General features: G+C 35.1%; 2 long non-coding RNA genes across 3 annotated transcripts; one reads left to right on the forward strand and one right to left on the reverse strand.

Annotated features, from left to right (window-relative positions):
- The first annotated feature begins 7,671 nt into the window (after positions 1-7,671).
- On the forward strand, positions 7,672-13,302 carry LOC117125961. 2 transcript variants are annotated; one of them, XR_004448429.1, is made up of 2 exons: positions 7,672-12,913; positions 12,978-13,302. It is a non-coding gene; the product is annotated as an uncharacterized LOC117125961 (long non-coding RNA). The 2 variants fall into 2 exon arrangements; XR_004448430.1 differs by having other exon boundaries at positions 7,672-12,841.
- Positions 10,444-25,230, reverse strand: LOC108872028. The gene is made up of 7 exons (XR_004448427.1): positions 20,714-25,230; positions 20,543-20,625; positions 20,317-20,420; positions 19,199-20,030; positions 17,545-19,110; positions 17,296-17,464; positions 10,444-17,220 (listed from the first exon to the last, which is right to left on the reverse strand). It is a non-coding gene; the product is annotated as an uncharacterized LOC108872028 (long non-coding RNA).

Consider the following 25,230-nt stretch of genomic DNA (forward strand, 5'->3'; position numbering starts at 1 on the left):
GAACACTCTTCCTTCTACATCAACAGAAAAATCCATGAAGAGCAATTATCTCAAGAACACAAGTTCTGTAGAAATTACTCTGCCATCGATCGATGCAACTGTATCTACATCGATCGATACTACTCTAAACCCTAATCTTTATATTTCTAAATTAAATGATTATGCAAACATTGATTACGGTTTTCTAACACCTGATGAATTTGGTATTTTCAGGGACCCAGATGGCAATGCACGTGCAATGGATGGAAGGATTTTACAAGTGTCCAGAGAGGACATAGCAGACATCCTTCAAGTAGCCAATGGACCTGACAACCTATTCTCACAGCAGCGTGGCACTCCAGACGTCATTCAAACAGATCCTAACAACCACGCAGGAGTCGCCACAACAGAGATCAATCCAGATCTATGACGCCAACCAAAAGGGCAAGCATCGATCGACGGTACAATGGAGACATCGATCGACAGGGTAACACCAACGTCGATCGATATAGATGAACCGACGTCGATCGACAGACGGTATGAATGTGGGAACCCGCTTTTGACATGTATGGAGCCAGAAAGTTCACTTGGGAACAAAGGGACGAGTGTGGAGTCTACAGAGATGAGTGTGGACACGCACGAGGCGTAGCTGGTGAGATGATACCTGTCACAAAGGAAAACATCAGGAAATTACTGGAAAGAGCATCTCTTTTTGAAGAGAGCCACATCTGTCTTCTAGAACATGCCACTTCCTTCACACTCACAAGACTGGCACCAGAACTCTATACCAAAGATGAAATCGATGAGATGGTGTTTGGTATTTGTGGAGCTCAAGAGAAATTGGGAGAGGAGCTCAAATCATTCGTAGAAGAAACACATCAGCCTTTGGATAGAGGCTACAATGAGCTTTTCAGATGTATGGCAGAAATGAGGACAGAAATTGAGAGTTTACGTCAGCAACTTGAGAAGGAAGCTACGACCTCAGCATCGATCGACGCACCACATACAACATCGATCGACGTCAGTCTTCCTACAGCCCAGATCCCTGCAGAACCGCAATGTTCAACACAACACAGGGATGAATGGGAAGTCTCATACATCGACACGAGGATAAATGACCTTTACTGCCCTCTCAACAACAACGTGGACTGGCTAAGCACTAAAATCGAGCTACTACATCAAGATCTGGACACCATTCGCAAGAAGGACCAACAACCAGCCACATCGATCGACATGTGTACCTTCACATCGCTCGACGCTAAAGTCTCAGCCATGAATAAGAGGCTGAAGACTTACGAGGACATGCATGACCGCTTTATATCACCAGTCATGATAGATTTAAACAAATTGTCTAGTCAATTACTTCATGCCCAAAAGGATATTGAGAACATTACTAATCAAAATTTTTTGCAGGCAAAATCAGCATCGATCGACAGGCTACGAGGGCCTTGGATCGATGGCAAGAAACCTGTGGAGTTACTTCCTTACACAGCAGCAGAGGTTGACAAGATCACATCCAAGATCTACACTGCTCTAGACACCATGGATGAACGACTGGACAAATGCTGCGATGACATCTACTTTCCATTCGACAACAAAATCAGTGGACTAGACAGCCACGCAGAATGGCTACAGAAAGAAGTCAAAGCCATTCAGAGGCAACTCGCAGCTCAACACCAGATATCAGCATCGATCGACAGGACACGAGCAAAATCGATCGATGGCAACACGCCGAGATCGACCAACGAACACATAATCGCATCGATCGACGCCGAGTCTACACCAATCGGCGAGCAGCTGATACACAAGACAGTAGAGTCAATGCAAAAGGAACTGACAGATCTTTCAGCATACGCCTATGACAACATAGGCTGGCACAAGGTCAGCATTGACAACGTTCAAGAAAGGCTACAGAACATCTCCAATGTACTTGAGAAGATGGATGACAAATGGACAAGAAATGATGAGGCCACAAGAAGTTTCATTGCATCTTGGTCCAGAATGTGCAGAGATGACGTGGATGCTTGCTTTCCAACAAGCAGCTATTTCTCGACACAATAACCAATCACTACCACAGTCAAGCTAAATGACTATAACCAAGCGCTGAGTGGGAGGCAACCCACTATTAGGTATTTTATTTAGGTTTTATTAGCTAGCATTTATTTACTTTTGTTTTATTTCTTTCAGATTTAGGAGACCCAAGTAGGAGGACCTAAATATTGACCGACGACGAGACGTCGACATCGCTCGACATAGACAACCACACGACGATCGATGTAACACTTTCACATCTATCGATATCTAATCCGGTCAGATGTTTCTTCCTTACTTGTTACATTTCGTACATCATGAACTATTCACCATAACTCCGACTGAGTTACACTGGGACAGTGTAATTTAAGTCTGGAGGGAGATTTACTAATATAATTTATTTTATTCTTATGTAAGAAGAAATTTTAATAAATTATGCTTAGCTATTGAAAATAGGGACTATAATCTTATATTGATTTAAACATGAATATCTAACCAATCTTTAGCACCATTTTAGATTTACTGATTGCAGATAGCACTAAAGATGCTAAAGCGGATCAACCTATCAACTACACACTTGCCTTGAACCGTATGAAGTAACCAAAGCTGATTTCCAAAACTAAACCTGACATAACCGCTTGTCTTGGGGCTTGGTATACATGGGATCGGATTCTTCAGACATGTCTGGAAGGTAACGCCTGGTTTAGATTATTTATCACATTTTCTCTCTCTATATTTCGACCCTAGATTAGTTAGTGAGTATTTAAAAAAATAAAAATAAAAATAAAATAAATAAGATCTATTGTTTAATTAGGATGAGTCTGAACAGGACTTGGTGGCTAAAACCATTAAGGTTTGATTCATAAAGACTCAAATAAAAGAGTTCGAAACGGGACTTGGAGGCGGCAATCTTCAAGGCTCGCTTTCGCAAAGAACTCTTGGATATAGGTCAAAAAGAAGTGAACAGAACTTGGTGGCAACCACCATTAAGTTTTGATTCATGGAAGCCTGTCCAATCTTGGTCACTAATCCTGCAATGGAAGCAGACTTTGACTCAAGAGAGAAATTTAGAGAGAGAGAAACTAGGAACTAACTTTTACCTGCAGCTCTAGATACCTGTCTGAAATCCTTGCATCCTGTGATCGATACTCCCAAGGTAAAGCATTCACTTTATATTTATGCTAAGAAATAAAATCAGTAGAGGGGATGTCAGACGTGAATTGATGAGTTGTGTTATGTTAGAAATGGTTGCTAAGCTAGGATTTTGCATAGTGTTCTTTTGTGATTAGGACTTTTTAAATGTGGTTGAAAAATTGTTGAGAAAAGATTTCTATGCTTTAAAATCTTAAGTCCCCAAATATTTTTAAACCTCTTTCAGAGAGACTGCCTGTATGTTTTGCTTGAGGACAAGCAATAGGGTAAGTCTGGGGGAGTTGATATACCTTGAATTTGACCCATTTTTATCCATGGTATATAAGTATTTTACTATATATATATCTATGTTTTCTACTCTTCTAGGTATGTTTTCAGGTTCAGGTGCATTTCGGAGTAAAGCTATGACTTTGGAGCATTTTGGAGCTTAAAGGACATTTCACCCGAGCTGACCACTTAGAGGTCGACGAGAGTAAGAACAATCGATCGATGCGCATCAGTGCTGACGATCGATATCAGAAAATGCCTCGACAGATGAAGATCAATATCGATCGATGTACACAAGTACCATCGATCGATGTCAAGACACCAGACGCGATATTTTGGATTCAGCAGACTTAAAAACCAAAGCCAAGCTAAATTACCAAAATGCCCTGACGAGTTTTTAACCTAGTAGAATATATACTGCCTAAGTGTTTTTGACGGCAGAGAGCTTTTTCTAGACCTAGTTTTGTTACAAGTTTCATTTGGGAGAGAAGATCATTTGTGATTGGAACTCCTTGTTTCTATTTCTTTTCATCTATACTATGAGTTTCTATTCCTTTATTGTTATGAATTGCTTTGCTATGTCTGAGTAGTTCGACTGTTAGATCCAGGGTTCAAATAGGTTTGTGGGATTAGCCCCAAACTATAGATCTGCCTTGTTGTGATATTCATGATAGATTTGTATTCATTGCTTGTTTTAGCCTTGCTAACTAGAACTTGGTCATAGGATTGCATACTCAAGCACCCTTGTTATCCCATCCTGACATCTATCTATCATATTAGGATTGCTAGAGAGGGCTAACCGCCAATTTAGCATCTTAGTAGGGCATTTCATACTCACGCATAGGCCTGGCTAGAACCCGTCGATCGATGTCCTCAACTGACAATCGATCGACGTTGGCAAAGGTGTATCGGTCGACGTCTAAATAGACCATCGATAGACACTTTCTCATTCTCTGCATACTAACTGTTGAGACACGAGATCTAGTATGTTAACCAGTGTTACATGCGACAGCTGATCACTGAGTTAAGCGAATGAGCTCTAATATATCATGCATGCAACAGTTAGGCATCTATAGGTATTATAATCTCCAACACCTGAATAGTGGCCCTACATCTAATATCATTTCCAACCAAGTTACATTTATTATTTACTCGCTTGTTACTATTGCTATTTCGTTTAAACATTCGCAACATTTAGAATTAATAAACACTAGATTTAATTGTTCCCTAGCTCCTTGTGGATTCGATCCCTAAGTACTACATCTGAACCTCTTTTGATGAGAGTAACACTCCTTAGGGTAATTTGAGTGGTATCACTAATCCCACAAACCTATCTGAACCCTGGATCTAACAGGTGGATCTACTCAGACATGAAAACAGAAATCATGGATGAATAGATAGAAAAACTGAAGTGAAATAGATAAATAAAACCAAAGGAGTTCCAGGACGACTCTGGTAGGAATTCTTCCCTTCTCTCCTCTAAGAGAAACAATGAAACTGAAAACGTAAAGAAGTCTGCTGTCAACAATGGTTTAGAAAACAGTAAAATAGGGTTTCTGGTCGTCTAAGGGCATTTTGATAATTTGTGGCTTTTGGGCTTCATGCAGTCATAAAATATACAAGGCCCACTATTTGAGATCTCCATCGATCGACGTGCAGAGTGCTGCATTGATCGACGTGGCTTCCTCTTCTCGGTAGCTTCCTCTCGCGAGGCAGACTGACCCTTCTTCAGTAAAACGGGCATAACGTCTACTACAGGATGCTGATTGACCTAACACCGGTGGAATTGAAAAGCTAACTAAAAGCTCTATCTTGTGTCAAAATATGGGCGCAATCTAACGGTTGGAAAGTCTCCATCCATAGCTAAACATCTGACGCATCTGTGCAACTCTGCACTTCCAAAGGCTCCAAAAGACTCCAAAATCACCATATTTCTCCTAAACGTCTCTGAACCTGTAAATACTCTAAATAGACTCCAAAACATAATAATTGTATCTTAAAACACTTTAAAATACTTATAGACCATGATTAAAAATGGGTAAAATATATGGTCTATCAACTCTCCCAGACTTACCCTTTTGCTTGTCCTCAAGCAAAACAGACGGGCAGTCTCTCTGAAAGAGGTTTTGAAAACAGCAGGGACTCACATGATTTAAAACTTAGAATCATCACCTCTACAATATTGCAATCCACATCTAAGAAGTTTTAATCACAGAAGCACATTATACAATATCCTAGCTTAGCAACCAAATTCACCTAGCCAACATCTTAGCAAATCATGTCTGACATTCCCCTCTACCAACCTCATTTCTTAACATAAATAAATGTGTATGCTTTACCTTGGGAGTATCGATCACAAGACACATGGACTCTTACTCCAACAGGTATCTGAGTAAACAAGTAGTCTTGTTCTGGTTTCTTTTACTCTATATCTCCCTTCTCTGAATCCTTTTTATCTCAATTCCAATAAACAAAGATGCTGATGCAGTCCATCTTATTCACCTTCTTTTCGATTTTTTTATTATTTTTTTTTTCTTTTTCTTTTCTTGACAAAGTGTAGGCGAATAGTGGGGTCATCAGTAATGTACCTACCCCTCGCTTCCAACAATGTATGATCATTCTATTAGAGTAGAATAATGGGGTCGCAGGAGACGCTCCTACCCCTCTAAACCGCAAGAAATCATCTCAATCTTTTATTTTATATTATTAGGATGCCAAAGGGAGGAGAGAAGGAAACCAAAATCACTCAGACTTTTACCTTTCAGACCTGAAGGAGGAATCCGATCCAGTGTATATCAAGCCCCAAGACAAGCAGTTAAGTCAAATTAGGTTGGAGGTCAGCTTCGGTTCCTTCAAACAATCTCAGCAAGTGTGAACAAAGTTGACAGGTTGATCCACTTTAGTATCTTTAGTACTATCTGCAATCAGTAAGTCTAGAATGGTGCTAAAGAGTGGTTAGATAACAAGCATGAATCTAATAAATTCATTATCCCCTTCTTGACTCAATAAAAACAGTTTTGAAAACATTTTATAAAACTCAATAGATAAGCAAATATCAATAAACATCTTCCCAGACTTAAATTACACTGTCCCCAGCGTATATCTAGTCGGAGTTATGGTTAGAACATAAATAATAAGTAGACAATTTAACAAGTAAAAACGATAATGTGCTCGACATCAGTGTCGATCGACACAATGAATAGACAATCGATCGATGTTGATGAAGTGCTGTCGATTGATAGTGACATGGTCTCATCGGTCGATGGCTAGAGCAATCATTCGACACAATGAAGAGACAATCAATTGTTGGATATGAAGCGCTGTCGATCGATATCGAGCTGGTGTCATCGGTCGATGTGCTGAGCAATCGTCTACTCGGATCTGTTTTTTTTTTTTAACTAGCTAAAACACAATATTAGTAGAACCTCCCCCAAAAAAGTGTAGGGCATATCATACTCGCGCATAGGCCTGGCTAGAACCCGTCGATCGATGTCCTCAACTAACTAAATTTGATATCACTCAAATTACCCTAAAGAGTGTTACTCATATCAAAAGAGGTCGAGTTATAGTTTTTAGGGATCGAATCCACAAGGAGCTAGGGAACCGATTATATCTAAATAATTTATAATAAACTAGGCTAATAGATTATAAAGCAGTAAAATAGCAAATAAATAAACAAAGCAGTAAACAAGTTGAACAAGTCAATTGTTCAGCTTGGCAAGGGTTGTTCGATGGAAGGATGGTTGCTAGATCTAGGGTTTCTATTCATGTGTTGGAGAATATAATTCCAATAGGTACCTATTTGTTGCATGCATGATATGTTAGAGCTCAACCGTTTAACTCACTGATCAGCTGTCGCATGTTTCACTGGTTAACTCGCTAGATCTCGTGTCTCAATGGTTAGTATCTTGATCACGAAAGAGTGTCGACCGATGGTCCTATTGGAACATCGACCGATACACCTTTACCTACGTCGACCGATAGTCAGTTGAGGACATCGATCGATGGTTTCTAGCCAGGCCTATGCGCGAGATGATTTCCCCTATTAGGATGCTAAATTGGCGGTTAGCCCTCTCTAGCAATCCTAATATGAAAGATAGATGTCAGGATGGGATAACAAGGATGCTTGTGTATGCAATCCTATGATCAATATTCTAGTTAATTACTCTAGAACAAGCAATAAGTATAGATCTATCATGAATATCACAACAAGGCAGATCTATAGTTTGGGGCTAATCCCACAAACCTATCTGAACCCTGGATCTAACAGGTGGATCTACTCAGACATGAAAACAGAAATCATAGATGAATAGATAGAAAAACTGAAATGAAATAGATAAATAAAATCAAAGGAGTTCCAGGAGGACTCTGATAGGAGTTCCTCCCTTCTCTCCTCTAAGAGAAATAATGAAACAGAAATCGTAAAGAAGTCTGCTGTCAACAATGGCTTAGAAAACAGTAAAATAGGGTTTCTGATCGTCTAAGGGCATTTTGATAATTTTTGGCTTCTGGGCTTCACGCAGTCATAATATATACAAGGCCCACGATCTGGGATCTCCATCGATCGATGTGCAGAGTGCTGCATCGATCGGCGTGGCTTCCTCTTCTCGGCAGCTTCTTCTCGCGAGGCAGACTGACCCCTATTTAGGAAAACGGACATGACGTCTGCTACAGGATGCTGATTGACCTGAGACCGGTGGCATTGGAAAGCTAACTCAAATCTCTATCGTTTGTCAAAATATGGGCTCAATCTAACGGTCGGAAGGTCTCCATCCATAGCTAAACATCTGACGTGTCTGTACAACTCTGCACCTCCAAAGCTCCAAAAGACTCTAAAATCACCATATTTTTCCTAAACGTCCCTGAACCTGTAAATACTCTAAATAGACTCCAAAACATAATAATTGTATCTTAAAACACTTTAAAACACTTATAGACTATGATTAAAAATGGGTAAAATATATGGTCTATAATCTGAGAATCTCAAAATTTTCATAGCTTGCCTCAGAAAAGACCACTCCACCCGGTCATACGCCTTGGAGATATCAGTTTTAACAACAATGAATTCCTCTGAGCATTTGTTATTGGAGTTTAAAGCATGGAGAAGCTCATGAGATAGCAGGATATTATCCTGAATTTTCTGCCTTCTATAAAGGCAGCCTGAGTTTCGGAAATGATCAATGGAAGAATCTTCTTCAACCTTTTTGCCAAAATCTTTGATATTTTCTTAAAGGCAACGCTACAAAGGCTGATCGGTCTAAAATCAAGCATATTTTCATTAAGCTTCTTAGGTATCAAGTAGAAATTCATCTTTTTAAACGCTCTTCAAGCTTTCCAGACCAAAAAACTCTCGAACCATCTCTGTGATATTTTCTCCCACTGATTCCCAAAAGTGTTGATAAAAGAACGTGCTCATACCGTCCGGACCAGGACATTTTTGGGGATTTGTTTCAAAGATCGCGCGTCTCACCTCCTCCCTCGTAACCTCTTGCAACAGCTCCTCGTTCTAAACCTGGGAGACTTTTGGGGGCACACATCTCCATTCCTGCATTTCCAAACCTAAGTCCTCCGAAGCAAACATAGCTTTGAAGTAGTCTTCTGCTACTCTTCACAAGTCCTCTTCTTCGAACCACTCTCTCCCCTCCGCATCCACGAGACTATGGATTTTATTCTGAGCCCTTATATTATTTGTGATAGCGTGAAATAATTTTGTGCTCCTATCTCCTGCCTTCAACCAATCAAGTATGCTCTTTTGCTTCTAAAAATTTCTTCGTTATAATATTCTTCATTTAACTCCTTCCTCAATTGACTCAGCAGACCTGGCTCGTAAAGCATTTGGTGAGACGCTTCATCTAATCTGTGATGAAGTTCCTGAATCCTGATTTCTGAGTTAAGTTTTGCACTTCTCTTCCAAGTCAATATGGCCTCCCTACACCCTGCAATGTTTTGCATAATGCTTGACTGACTAGAGATACCACTATTCCAACTCCTTTTAATCACCTCCTACAAAATTCTTTCCTTATCCAGTGTCGATCATATTTAAAGTTTTCTTTCCTTCTCTACTCAACCCCATCGAGGAAATTCATTAAATGGCTGTGATCTGAACAACCCCATCTTGTTGTTGCGCTTGGAAAGAGGTTCATCCAGTACTGGTCTGCAACTTTTTTCTTCTTCTTTGTTTACCAAAGTCCAAAATACAAAATAAACGAGAGTTAAAAGTTGGATGGTATTATGGACACAATTTGTAAGTCTAAAATCAATTCACTAGGGAAACTTATATTAACCCAAACATAAAAGTATATGATAAAAAATTTTAATAAACCAAACTCGAGACCATATTCGCTGGGCATGGAGACAATTACGTATAAATGATAATTTCCTTATTAAAAGAATGAATTAAATACTAACTTAATATTGTATGCTTAAATATCTAATATAATTGCATTGATACACAATTCGGTATGAGGTAAATATGAAAAATTTATATTTAAGATGTAAAACAGGACCAACTATCTGATTTTGATATCGATGATTTTCATTGTAGTACAAGAACCACGTTTGTAAACTATCTAGGATTTAGTAATTTGAATTAAGGGTGTTCAATTTGGTAAAAACCGGACCAACTAAAACCAAACCAAATCGAAATAGAAAAAGTAGTTTGATTCGGTAACACTGTATAAACCGAATATGTGTTATTTCTAGAAACCATAGTATATATATATATGGTTCAATATATAAACCGATCAAATCATATAAACAGAATAAATTGATTAATTAAACTATAGTAGTATAGTTTTATGTAAATTACATAATATAATTATATACATGTAGATTATTTTATTTATATAATCTTGATATTTAAGACGTTAATTTGGATAATTGACATATATTTGTCTTACATTTAGTATACTAGGAGCATAGCCCCTGCACAAGGGCGGGGCCAGATATGTTGTTGATGCGTTGTGTAGTTTTGTGTACTGAATTTTGTCATTTTCTTTTTTATAAACTTTTGTTTTTTCTGTGTTGTCTGTAATGGTGATAAATGGAACATTGGAAGTCACACAGGTTGATTAGGTTGATATAAGAATGACCGGCAAATTCATATGTGTTGATATTTTTTATATCTTATCTTTGTAATGATTTGACTGACCATTAGCGTTATTAGCGCTTTCATGTTAAAAAGCTGAGGTTTACGGGATTGGAAAGTGTTAATTTAGGTAGTTGTTAGTATATAAATCAAATAGTGTAAAAAAAGATATAAAATTCGGATATAAAATTTAACAATTATACAAACAATAATTAAATTATTTTCTTATTTTACCCAAAATTAATTTTAAAAATAAAGAATTGTGATAAAAAAATTTTAATTAATAACTCTACAAAGTTATAAAATTATATAGTTACAAAATTATTTATTTTTAGAATTTTTACTGGACTTTGTTATCATATAGAATATAAGTCGAATATATAGTTTTTATTGGACTTTGTTATCACGTTAACTGTCTTTCGTTAGGAGTATATGATATCATATATGATTGCTAATATGCTAATCCAACTTTAGGAGTTTGTTTGCAACTAAAGTTGTAGTTATTTGTTTGTGCAAAGCCACTGGATGGGCAGTTAAAAATGAAGATGATGTTCTTGAATTGTCTTTTGAGTTTTTGTACTTGGACTATATTTTTTAATTAAGAGTGGCTGAGTGAATACATTGGTGGAAATAACATGAGTTTTTTTGTAGTTGGGCTGTTTTTGTGGCCTCTAATTTATATGATCGGATTTGTGTCGGTTAACGTAGTAAACCTAGTCATGACAACAATTGCAGTTCATGGGGTTGCATTTCATGGGAATTTTCTATTATGTCTAAGGCGAGTGTTAATTAGGATTTTAATCCTACATGTACTATAAAATTTTTTAAGAACTCGTAATTTATCACTTAAGAATTGTTATGCATCCACTTTAAAAAGAATCTATATCTATATATATCTATCTATATATCTATCTATATATATAAAAATATGTTTGCATCTCTCATGTGATGCCACTTCAGCGCCATGTCAATAAGTCGAGTGTTCTGGTCGTGACACGTGTCCCGCCTTGCAAAACGCATCATTTCATTTATTTGGAAAATTGAGGGGCTTTAGTCATTACGCAATATGAAATCGAATGGGCTTTGTTTGAAGTGTCTTGGGCACGACGTGGCAAGTCGAAATCTCTTTTATGTTTCGTTGATATCTCTAATAATGGATTTCCATAATATCTCTATATATAAAAATATGTTTGCCTCTCTCCTGTGATGCCATGTCAGCGCCATGTCAATAAGTCGAGTGTTCTGGTCGTGACACGTGTCCCGCCTTGCAAAATGCATCATTTCATTTATTTGGAAAATTGAGGGGCTTTAGTCATTACGCAATATGAAATCGAATGGGCTTTGTTTGAAGTGTCTTGGGCACGACGTGGCAAGCCGAAATCTCTTTTATGTTTTGTTGATATCTCTAATAATGGATTTCTATAATAACTAAACCAAATAACAGGTCCATACGTCACAAGCCCATATGGAACATATTTACCGCCTTAAAAATAATGCATTTAAGTCTTTACCCCATTTTTCCCACTCTCGCACATTTAAAAACCTTATTTATTGATTAAAAAACGCATGAAAACTTGATCTATAAATAAGGTTTTCTTATTCCATGAAATGCATCGCTTCCAACAAATCAATCTTCACATTCTCTTTGACGCAAGAACACCAAGATGGCCAATACGAACCTTCTCCTTGCCTACTTGAAAGCTTGCCGACGGCAACTTGCAAATACCGATCTACTTCCTCACGTTCTGAAAAAATGGTTTCTCTTTTGTTTTTTAAAGGTTGTTGAATATGTAGGACCTTAAATTACAAAGGGACACAATCTGAATAATTGTGAGATAGATTATAAAAACATTGAATAAATCCAGAAATACCATGGATTAATCGAAATGGACAATGAGTTTTTGCAGAGTCGAGACTTAGGAATCTCTTTCCTTAACTCAAAAAAGGCCCCGTAGTGTGACGGTTGTATAGCGATTAGAGTCCCAGGATAAAACTGCATCTTTCTTCTATTCACAGCACTTGAATAAGAAGTCTAGCAAACCTTCATTCTGTGTGTACTCTCATTGAAAAGAGAAAAAAAAAATAAAGAGAAGAAGTGGAAGAGATTGTCGTTGTTCACTTTTTTCATCGTATGTGTTAGTGGAATGAGATATAAAGGTGCCAACACGTCACTCTAATGTTTTAGTAATTACCTTTAGATCAGGCTTTGTTTTCTTAAATGATTGTCTTTCAAGTGTTTTTCTTTATTTCTGCAGGATGAAAAGAAGTGTATAGCCGGCAGTTTTTGTGACATGCTCTTCATAGCACCGTCAGACAGGAGCTAACGTTCAGAATTTAAAAGAAACAAAACTTTATCATATTCTTTTACTTCATAGTGGATGAGTATTAAGTTAGCTGGTAAGTTTGATTTTATACTTGCAACTCTTAAAGTCTCCCCAAATGTTCTTGGAACTGCTTGCAGTGATGGTATGTAAGGTTACTTGACTCCATGTTCAGGGGAGACTCGCCTGCCTATATTCAAGCCCCCAATGGAGGGTCTGGAGGACATCTTGACCAACCAAGTCATGTGAGATCACTGACCTAGATCACAGGTTTCTTCTAATGGAAAGAATGTACTCAACTCATCGAATGATACTTTGAAGATATAAAAAAAACAACATCTAATATTTTACTTGAAGATCATAATACTCCGGAGAAGATACTATTTTTTATGTTTATATTTTATTTTTTCTGACATTATATGTTACACAACAATTCTTTAGATCAATCTATTGAACCATTACTTTGTAATAAGGTAATAAAATAGTTCAATACTCAAACAAAAAAAAGTTTAGTTACACCAAACTTTGTAGATAAATTCTTATTATTATTCCCATATCAAATATCAGAAACGTATATTATTATTTTATATCCAACCTAAAAAGTTAAAAAAATTAAAATTGAATAGTATATTCTAGATACTATTAAAATTATCTGATTTATCAATAATATATAAAAAATAAAAATACTATTTAAATAATTGTATGTAATCACTCATTTGTTAATAAATTCAGGAAATAGTCATTTATGGTATATTTGAATTGGAAAAATTGTAAATTTAGAAAAACTATTTACCAAAAACAATATGAACATTGATTATTTTCATGAAAATGTATAGACATCAACCAAATTAAATTCTAAAAACAGACTATAATCTCACCGAAGAAAAAAGTTTTGAGAACATGTTAGAGAAGGCTATAAATCTACAAACTCACTACTTATTACATGTATCTATTTTTACTACTTTCATAAAACATAAAGAATGGTATTTTTTTAGAAAAGCATATTATACTATGAGTATCAACTAAACAACTTGACAAAAACATATAAACAGAAATAAAAGAAGATATACACTGTCAATTTAGAGTAGAACATAGCCCAGTTATAATCATATAAAATATCGATTCCTATAACTAACGCAATGAAATTTAGGTTGGATATCATGACCTCAAAATTTTTTATCGTAAAATATAAAAGATCAACAAAAATAATGATTCATACATAATATATAAGCAATTATTATTTAAAAATATATAATAAATTTTAAACAAAAAAAATCAATTCTCTGCACTACTCACAATAAAGCATATTATAGTTAAGGTTCTCTCTCATAATAGTAAAATCAATAGATTTTTTTTTAAAGTATATTAACAGTAAATTCGAAAGAAAATGTATAAGAAAAGAATAATTAATATTTTATGTGCTGAAATTCAATCATAATTTCGAATAATTTTGTTTATTTATTATATTATAATTATAAAATAGTTACATGATTAAAAGTAAAATTTCTTTTTAAGTCTATGATTTGTAAAAAGGTATCAAAATAATTTGTGAATGTTAACATTACTTTAAGAGTAAACTAAATATTCTAAATATGTCTCAGAATTTAAGATATTTGTATATTGCTTTTCACTTGCATATCCGCCCGTAAGGTGGATTTTACCCTAGTGTTTGACATTTAAGATAACGTTAAAAATCATGCTGACATAAAGAAAGAACAATGATGATGTGTGTAAGTAGGCCTATGCGTACTATGATAAAACATTTAATAATTAACTCATCATCCGTCCAGTTTTAATCACAATAAAAAAGCTAGCACTCACAAATTTAATTATGACCAAAAGGAAAAATAAATAATACTATCATTATATGTTGAATATAAGTATGATTAATGGTGACAAAGGTTTCGTTTAATGAAGTGTTTACAAAAAGCCGAAGTAAAAGATATAAAAGAAGAACTCGTAGTCTTAAAGATGAACTCGAGATTATCTCTACTTTATCTCTCTAGTCTTTCTTTCTCTATTTCGCTGCCTCCTTCTCATTCAATGCTCTTCTTTATTTATACTCGTTTTAGGCGCGCTTTATCCGCTTCATAGTGGTTGTGTGTCAGATAGTTGGTTTGGCCCTTCATCATTTCCCTATTGCTTGCATAGGTTCCTTATCTACGATCGGCGGTAGGTACAGACTACGCGTCCTAGGTCCCTGTTTCCCTGCGCGCGCCGCGGACGTCTCTTCCCTGATTGGGCTTTGCTGGACTTGTCTTTTAATACCCAACTCGCGAATGGGCCGACGGCCCATCCTCCAACATTATAGTTAACACTATGCGGGTTATTACGTTAATCAATAATCATGACATACGATATCAATTCTGACGCCATTCTTTTGAGGAATCCTTTAATAAACAAGCCATTTCTCAAAAACAATTGTGTGACGACATATAGGAAGCATCATATAATCCCCTCCATAACTGTTTAAAATATAGCAATTATAATTCAGACTCTAAGTCACACAGCAGAAGCCCATATTAATTTATAAAACCTAAATACTCATAACCCAAGAAAATTATATTAAATATTAGTACTACCCAAACAAAATTAATAAAAAGGCCAAGCGTCTAATTACGCAATGTGCTCAACGATATCTTGATTTTCAATTTCCACCAAAATTAATCGGACGTAACAAAGATCTACGAGTAATCTAATCTATTAAAATAAAGTCCTACTTTTTATCTGCTTAAAAATGTTATCATTTAAATTTGGATCTATTCAATTGTCACTAGAAAATAATATAACATTCATTACTATTAGATTAACATTACAAAATATCTTTCCCCTCTAACTAAAAAGATTCTGTCGACTACCCATAATACACTAACATCAAAATACGCTAACGTAGTTTTATTAATATATTTGAACCTTCACCTTTATAAGTTCAAGCATGAATACATTATATTTGAATCTGTCAAAGTTCATTAATACAACTGTGTCTAATCCTTTACGGTATATTATAATTAATACAAACATTTTCACAATATGTATACACACATTTCATTTGTTTTTTTCTCTCCTCATTGTCTCATGTTTAAATCTATGAAAGTTGGGTCCTCATTAGAAATAATCTGATATATAGACATTTGCTTCTTCTTCTCCATGACTTCTCTTCGTCATGAATAAAAAATAAATATTTTGGTTCCATGCAATATGAAATGTAAACAGATGCATAAACATTTATCATTCATGCATATTAGAAAAATCCAGTGTTCTAAAATACGGTTGGTACACCCGTATATACGCTGTTCAGTAGTACACTGTAATGTTTTTTGGTAACAGCAGAATAATATGGTTATGGTTTATACGGTATTTATACAGCGTTTTAATGACGAATCGTTTAACTTTTTTCAAACTTAGATTCTAACAATCTTAACTAGAACAAACAATAAATTTTCAAACGTTACGCTAACAAAATTAAAAAAAAAGTGATTTTTATTTCATCTTCTTATAGTTTTTAAAGCTCTAACAATATCATCTAAAATAACCAAATCGTTTCCTAAAATATGCTAACAAGAAAAAACAGAAACAATTACTTTAGAACCACGATGAACTTTAGATGACTAACTTAATATTGTTAGAATTACTATCAAGTATCAACCAAAGAATCTTTTGTAAATCTAACCTACACAAACGATAATAACAAGAGGTAAAGATTTATTAAACATCTACCATATCTCATAATAGGTTATATAACAAATTTTAACTTTTGTTACGTTTAATATTTATAATTTTGAACTTATTTTCTAACAATATGATGAAGATTTAATTATTTTCATTTGCAAATCAGTTATATTTTTTTCAACAAAATGATAAACGCGTGATTTTAGTCTTAACTAAAATCACGCTTTTATCATTTTGTTGACAAAAAAGTAACTGATTTACAAACCACCCAATGTAAATATATAAATTTATGTTTTTGAAAATATAGTAAGTTCATATGTATCCAACTAAACATTTTCAGACTAAACTGTAATAATAACTTTTTGCAAAGTAATTTTTGTAACTTTATAACAGCTCCTGCGACAAAAAAAAATATAATGTGAACTTAAGCTTGTAAGAAATAGAAGGGTTATAAGGTAGATCACTTGAGTAACTACACTGTGCGAGCCTTCTTGAGTGGGCAACCAGCTCCTGGAAGCTGTTGTTCCTCTGCAATGATCCTGCCAGAATTGGGCTCATATCTTGCTGTTCTGCTGCAGATGGACCCCTGGGTTTCATGTGGAGGTCATTACGTCAAATGTTCTGGTCAGTGGCACTTGTCTTGTCACGTCTAAGCAATTTCAGGAAACTTATATCGTCACCATGCAAATCGTCATCAGGATAGTTGTGCCCATCCTGTCAATGACTTTTTTATGAAGTACAACGCTTCATTTATGTAAGGAGGAGTATAAATTTCAAAATATGGTTTACCTGAATCGCAAATGTTGCTGTGAGGGGACGCTGATGCGGTCAAAGATACATGTAACAGTGAAGGTCTGATGCTAACTCAGTTAGCTCCAACTGGAAAGTGAACGTTCTGCCAACAATATTTTGCAGAAATTGTGGAACCTCGGCCCTTACAGTCTCCCACACCAACACCCTGCAAAAAGAAAATGTCTGTCAAGGCATGTTTCTTTATAAATAAAGTCTAGGCGATAAGATGTGGCCACTCAAGCATACCATAAGTTCACTGATTTCCGCCGCACGCACATTAGTCAACCATGAAATTTCGGCATAGAAAACAACAAACACTGCAGACTCTGTACCATCTAAAATGCACAGCTCCACACGATATCTTCAAGTTTTTAAATGTTGCAAATGTCTTAGCAGGATATGTTGGTTGGCTTAAATGGTTTGTGCGATGTACACAAAATGTAGTTAATGGTCTGCTTACATGACAATACCAACATATAATATATAAAATACTTTATATATATAATGTTTATCCCGCGCAAGGAGTGGGTCTTAACCTAGTTTCATTTGATTTGATATCTCTGAAATCGTTATCTAACAACTTGACCTTAGGAAGTTATAGTGCCAAATATTGAGTGATGGACAACTAAGAAAATAATTTATAGGCAAATTAAAAAATGTCTTTATCGATCAATACCATATTATAATCAACAGATTTAAGTAACTTATAAGCAACAAGGTCACCCAAAGATCAAGGTGTAGTGCTTGCTATGTATATTCTCAACAGCTTTAATAGTTTTTGATCCTTGCTAGAACTTGAAAAATCAAACTGACTCTGCATAGTGCATATAAAAGGAGACAAATCAGACTCTTCAAAAACGTGGAAAGAAATATTCCAACAGCTCACCAGACTCTGCAATCCTTCTGAAACCTAAAAAGCAAGTCTTATGTTCGTCTCTTATGATCTTCCATCCTCAGATCAATTTACCATCGTTTTGCGAATCCAAACACTCTTTACCCCGACTGTGACCATTCTGAGTTGCCAAATGACCATAAGGGCCACGCCGATAACCAATAAAAAATATATGCAAACTTATTGGAATATATTTCAATGTATACAAACATTGCAGAATATTGGAATATTTATATAGTGAATCCGTTTTTTTAACTTTTATTAACTCACTAGGGGTATTCCGGCGCTACGCGCTGGGTTCAGACGTTATTTTCTTTTTTGAATTCAATTAGTTTTATTTTTCATTTGGTATTTGTTAGTCCAATCAACATAGAATTATTAGTTCTTGACAATTAAGAATCGAGAGTCATTACCTAATAATGGATTTTCTGAGTGCATGTTAAGAGATCTCAGGCCTGGAGTCCTTAACTTTCAAAGGTATGTGAATGCATTTTTGACTCATGCTGAGTGAAAATGTTAAAAGTTTTGGCAGGCGATGCATTTTATTGGTTTATGGTTCGTATGTATAGGGGAATTTTTTTTTCTTTTTGAAGTTTATTGGTTTATCCTAAACGGAAAGTTGATGGTAGGAGTTAGTACATGAGGGAGAATTAATGAATTTCAAAAGTAGCAAACAACAAATTAACTTTTAAAAAATATTCATGATAGAAGAAATGTAAATTCAGATTTGTCTTTAAAAAGTGAAGTAAAAAATGACATTTTTTTTTATAAAAGGAAACATGCAACAAAGCATCTTCCTCAAAATCACCATAATGCAATTTGCAATGACTCTTTGCTTCCATATGCTTTCTTACAGCTTCTAAGCTGCTGAATGCATGGCACAGCTCACTGCAGTAGAGACACATGAAGTCTCTCTTGACCTGAATCATGATCAGCAGTAGGATAAGAGTAAATAAAAGTTAAGAAAATTCAAAGCTTTACAGCAATGCTAAACTGATGAGTCCGAACCTTAAGACCGAGGCAAGTGAGAAGCCCTTCTAGATTAGATACTCAACCTCTGGAACAAAAAAACCATTGTGCTTATGCATGTGAACCATACAGGTCTCCAAAGTCTTATGTTTCTTGTCACACATCAAACAACAGGTTGGATCCAGCTCATAAAGGGAAAATAAAATTCGATCTGGTGTATGTAGGTTTGAAGTTAAATGATTTATAAAACACATGTGAGAGAGAAATGAAGCTTACGGTTAAAAAAATTTGACCAAGTACCAATTCTAAGTAGGGATTTTGTTTCAATCTCTTAGAAATAAACTTATTCTAACTTGATAGTATAATTTGAAAATATGAAACAAATGATGAAAGTATAACTTAAGAGCGATTCATGCTTTCGGTTGTTGTGTATTTAAGGATCTATTTCTTTCTGATAAACACGAAACATAAATATTCATTTTGCTTTAAGCCATTTTCTTCCGAAGTTGCTCAATGAGTACTTCTTGCTCTTCCTGGATATATATTAGTACATTTTAATTGTTATTCAAAATGCCCAAGAAAATAATATAAATCATTATTATATTGATTCTAAGTTTCTAAAATTTACAATCATTGTTTCAGATACTGTGCAAGTCGTTATTCATGGATCATGCTAAATAAATCAGCCTCCTACAGCATACACCAAACTAATGGATGCCTATAGCCTCCTATGAATTGTTCTTAACACTTCTAACCACTGGTCATCATCTCCTGATCTTTCTCTTGGAGCTTCTTGCTCATGTCTTTCTCTGCGGCCGTGATGAAAGATGTGATATCTCTATTCTCTCATACCTTTCGCCCATTGGATCGCCTGTTCCAAAGAAAGTGCAATTTCAAGAACATGGAATACATTATATAAAAAAATAACATGAGCTTTGCAGATAGAATTAGTACCCAAAATTTGATGCTGATTAAGATCTTCTTCTTTATATCTAGCTCTTTATAGTTAGCAATATTCCAAGCAAAAAAAAAAAAAGAAACTTACTGGTTCCAAGCAAGTGAAGCTTAAATGTGTTTGTTTGGTACTAAATAGGGAACAATATTCCTTACTAATGGCAAATGAGTTAATATTTTCAAAGAAATTTTCAGACTTTCACCTGTTTTGGAAGATGTCGGTGAGTATTTGTGGAGAATCAGAATCGTTGGTTGGTAATGGACTGGGGATGACGTTTGTATAAATTGTATATTCACTTAGTTCTCACTATCAGTTGAATACATGGTATGAATGAAAATATGAATATATCACCATGCTATACTATACAGTAGAACAAACTTGTCTCTATATAATAGAGTGTAAATAATTTAGGGAGGGATTAAAATCACCTCTGTTTGGAGTGCATGAATATTTTTGAGATCTCAATGGGGAGTTTGAAGTTGTCTTCATAAACTTGGAACTATTGCAGAGCCTGCAATATTGACCAAAACAAAAATTGCATATGTTCTTTCAGGGGAATTACTGCAAAAATATCAGAAGAATGGTAGGTAAGTTTTAACCTCGTGATGTGAAGCCGTAGTATGTAGGGCGTAGTCCATTAATCAAACCTGTATGTCCGGTGATCAGATAAAGTTTGAGCTATTCTTGTCTATTGTTGTGTAAGAATTTGTGGTAGGGGAGTTAGACATGAGTCAGAACTGAGAGACAGCATGAGTTCATATATTGTCGATGGAGAGTCAGAGCAAACTAAAGAGGCTTTGGTAGATGTTTTTGTCATTTTCAGACGACATGGTTTCTCTTAATAGAAGCGAAAGAATGGCTTATCTTGCAACCCTTGCTCTTCTGATACTTCTCTTCAGTTTGGATTATGTTTTTACCTTCAAGAAGAAGAAAGAACACCTCTGTTTTCTGGGGTATCAAGTTTCAAGTCACAAAAGAAGTGATATATTAGAAACTCCACAACAATAACCAACACTAATAGTATATAAACTCCACAGTCTCATTAAAATCAAAGCTCGATTATATTTTTCACATTCATACGAAACTCAGAAATTTAGACTCCTCAAACACTCACCGAATATATCTATATCATATCCTCCGAATAAATAAAAAAAGCTCATCAAACTAACCTTCTGAAGCATTTTCAAGTCACTGTCCTGAGAATCGTGAAAGAAATGCATGTAACGTTTGGTTCCAAATACCCTGACAAACACTTGTCTGCTGAATTTGCCTCCTCGTGGTCACATCTAACAACTCAAATTAAAGCAAATTAATTCGATATACAATTTACAACATCCAGTTCTGGGATATCAAAAGATGACCCCCACTTTCCCAAATTCAATACAGAAAGCTCATCATCTCTGTTATACATATGAATTTCATAAACACACCATACATAAACCATGTCTTCAACTTAAAAAATAATAATCACATTCTATACATCATTAAGCTCTTACCATATCAATTTTATAGCAAGGTAATGTAGCGAGAACAGGATGGGAAGCTCTTGTGAGTGTACTAAGCATCTGAGCAGAATAAACTTTACCCGCTTCCTGCAACTCTGCAACTACACATCTACCAGTCAGCTCCAATGAAGGTATCATAAAACTGGTTAGAAATAGTGAGGGAAGATACATAATAGAGAGAGGGAGAGAAATAGATGAAACCTGATTGATTAGGGGTGGTTAGTCAAATGTTTGTATGAGACATTAGGCCTTTTTGTCAAGCAACTATATCTTAGAGAAGTAATCTAAGAAGCATAATGAAGGAGAAAAAAATCCATGATTGAACTGCATGAGATTAGGCGTATACATGGTCTAAGAAGCATGTGATGTATGTTACACTCACAGCTTAAACGAATTCTTCTTCTTATCTTTATTTGCTGGTGAGCTAAACCCAAAATCCATTGGATCATCATCTGTATTGACTTAAAGTTGACGTATCCTTTTCCATGTCCTTGTCTGCAGGTAACAATGGAATCTTACATATTATTAAAAAATCATCCCTTTTTACAATGGGAACAACTTCTCAAGACTTCAGTCTATGTCAATAAAATCCACAGCTGGTCAAAAATTGAGGAATAGAACACTGAGGACGATAATGAAGATTCAAAGATAGCAAGCATAATAATTGTAAAAACAAAAAAAAATTGGAGTCAATAACCAGCTCTCAAACACTTGAACTACTGAGCATTAGATCTTTTTTCCTCTGCTTTTGAAGACTTTTTTAGCAGGTGGAGACATTGCAAAAGCTGTTCAGTATTACTCTCGACAATTTACTTTAAATAAAATAACCTACCATCATAATCATTCAATCACCCACTCACGGAAATACCTACCTCTCATGTTATGATCAACAACACACGTGCGACCGCAATCATCTCTGTCTGCTACTTCATTGATGCAAGCTAGCTTCATCACCAATACTACTTCCTCCAGCGTCCTCTCTACCCAAGTACTTCCATCTCCAGACAATCCTCTACCTCCGGGTTAGTCGCCATCGTAGTTAAAAATTCCTCTCAGATTATTCGGGATCGTAAAAACCAAATCCCTTAACCATTCGTATAGCTTTTTCTAAAAACAGTTCTATCTCTAAATCGATTACAAACTTATAAGAGGAGAATATATAATTAATTAATGGAAGAAGTGGGTGATGCCTTTGATTTGTAATGGACGACGTTCAAGTTTTGCAGAGGCAAGAAAAATCAAAACGAAAGGGTTGGATACACGCATACGTAATCACCGCGACGCGCAAGAAGCAAGAGAGAGCGTGAGAAACACCGGTCCACTTCCGAGCCGCCAGGTATCCAAAAACGCCCCATCCTCTGTGCTGACGTGGACGCAGGAGGAGAGAGGCAAGTCAACTTTATTATATAAGAATTCTGAAGATTAAGGAAACAAATTATTGCACACAATAAATGTAATTAGCTCCCAAATTATAGGTAGAGATTTGCATTGCATAACACAAAATCAGACATATAATTGTACGGTATGTATATAGAGATATATAGTTTTTGGAATTATGGCAACTTAAATTTGGGGAGCGATAGTTTAGTTAAAGTTTTATTGTGAACCATGAAATCTCCTATATGTCAAATATAAATGCAAATGGGATAAATCAAGTATCATTTTATTGTGCATCACGACTTTAATTATCATATGTGAAATATGAATGCTGAAAATAGAAAACTATTGTTTTAATAAAGTCACTCGATAAGCTCATTATATATACGAAACTTCAAAATGTTTATCATGTTGCACAATACAACTTAAAAATAAAAATACATTAACACATGAAACGTGTTTTAGAAAATTGCAATATATGAGATTTCATTGCAGAATAGTTTCACGAATTAAGCAGTTTTATGTCATCTTAAACGAAATTACGATCAATGGTAGTAAGCTAATTGAGTTGATGGTAGATCTGCTAAAAAGTTGAATTCGCGAGTTTTGTACTTCACAACATGCTTGTACAATGCAGTTCAAAAAAAAAAAACATGCTTGTACAATGGAATAAGTGTCTTTGGTACGGATAAATTGATTAGTTTATCTTGATATAATGGTCTAATTGTTATGATCAGAAGGAAATATTATCATCAACAAACGTAATTACTATATAGTGTTCTGCTTGAATTTTGTTCATGACAATATCTTTTAGAACGAAATAAACTCTTTAGCAGATCATGTAGGACCTCATATTAGTTAATAGCAACGGGGTTGTGCAGGAAAAAATGTCATTTGTCCAGTTTATAAGATCCATTACGTTTTTGTTTATTTTGTAGGTGACTATGAAGAAATCAAGGTTTTTCAATGGGTTGGATTAAAGTGTAAAACATCTCAAGCAGAATTATTCTATACAACTTTTTACCGGAGATAACCGGTTAAAAAAGCTTAAAGAGTATCAACCGGTTATTGTCGTTTTATTTGATCCGTGTACTGTCATTTACATTATGAAAAATGTATAATAGGTATGATACCTACCAATGGTATTAGTTGTAAATATCCTAGTAATTAAAGGCTTATTAGTTTAATTAGGTGAAAAGGGCTGTGAATTTGCCACGTCAGCAATAATGGCAAAATTGTTATTAATCTACTAAAGTAAGGTTTATTCTTAAAAATGCTTCTTGATTAATAAGTAAGGGATATTAAGTTAGAGCCGGCACACGTTATAAATGCTCACATTAAATGACAATACAACATGAGATATACTACAACAGCCATAACCAAAATTATGAAGAACATGCCATTGCAACAGGAGATATCATCTTTAGAATTGGGAAAACTTCAAGGACCAATGTCTATAATGTCCCGCAGTCATAACGGAAGTCATGAAGAATTTTTTTTACATTAAAGTTCTTTAAAAAAATTTCAATTTCCCCGCCCAAAATCTCAGATTCGGATCTGGATGCGACCTATGCTATTACTTCAGACAAATGAAATGTTGTGCCTATTTCATAAAGCCTAACCCACTACTTTTTTCTTCGAACATGTTGCTTTAAGTTCATAATTAATCAATTAAATTATTTTTGTACCATAAATATTTCAAAAATACCACTTTCTCAAACAAGTAGCATTTCATTATACCCACATCACAACCGCAAGTCATTACGTGGTTGATCAAGTTTTTATACTGACTAGAACCCGTGTCCGCGCTTCGCGCGGATTACATGTTTAATTAAAGAACATTTTAATTAAAATTGGGAGTTTTGAAGTTTCTGAAAGTGTTAGTTAAGTTTTGTTTTTTATAATGCGAAGATGTTGGAAGCGGTAATCATTTTTTTTTTATAAACTAAAGTAAGTTTGAATAATAAATTATGTTGATGAATTTAATATTCGTAAGAGAAAATAGTATTTGAGTGTGCCTATTTAATTGACGTAGAAAGCTGTAAAGTAAATTTTAAAAAAGTTGATTGGTGTCGTTTGCTATGAGGCTTAGGATAGCAGTTTATTCCTCTTCATGGAAGCGTTGTATGATATCAATATCGTTGTCAAAGTAGAAGCGCGATCCAGGTGTGGTTGTGAGTGATAGTTTCCATGAAAAAGTGAAATATTTGTAAGTATTTAGTTTGACATAAAGT

The sequence above is a fragment of the Brassica rapa genome, chromosome A01, assembly GCF_000309985.2.
Source record: "Brassica rapa cultivar Chiifu-401-42 chromosome A01, CAAS_Brap_v3.01, whole genome shotgun sequence".
Taxonomy (NCBI): domain Eukaryota; kingdom Viridiplantae; phylum Streptophyta; class Magnoliopsida; order Brassicales; family Brassicaceae; genus Brassica; species Brassica rapa.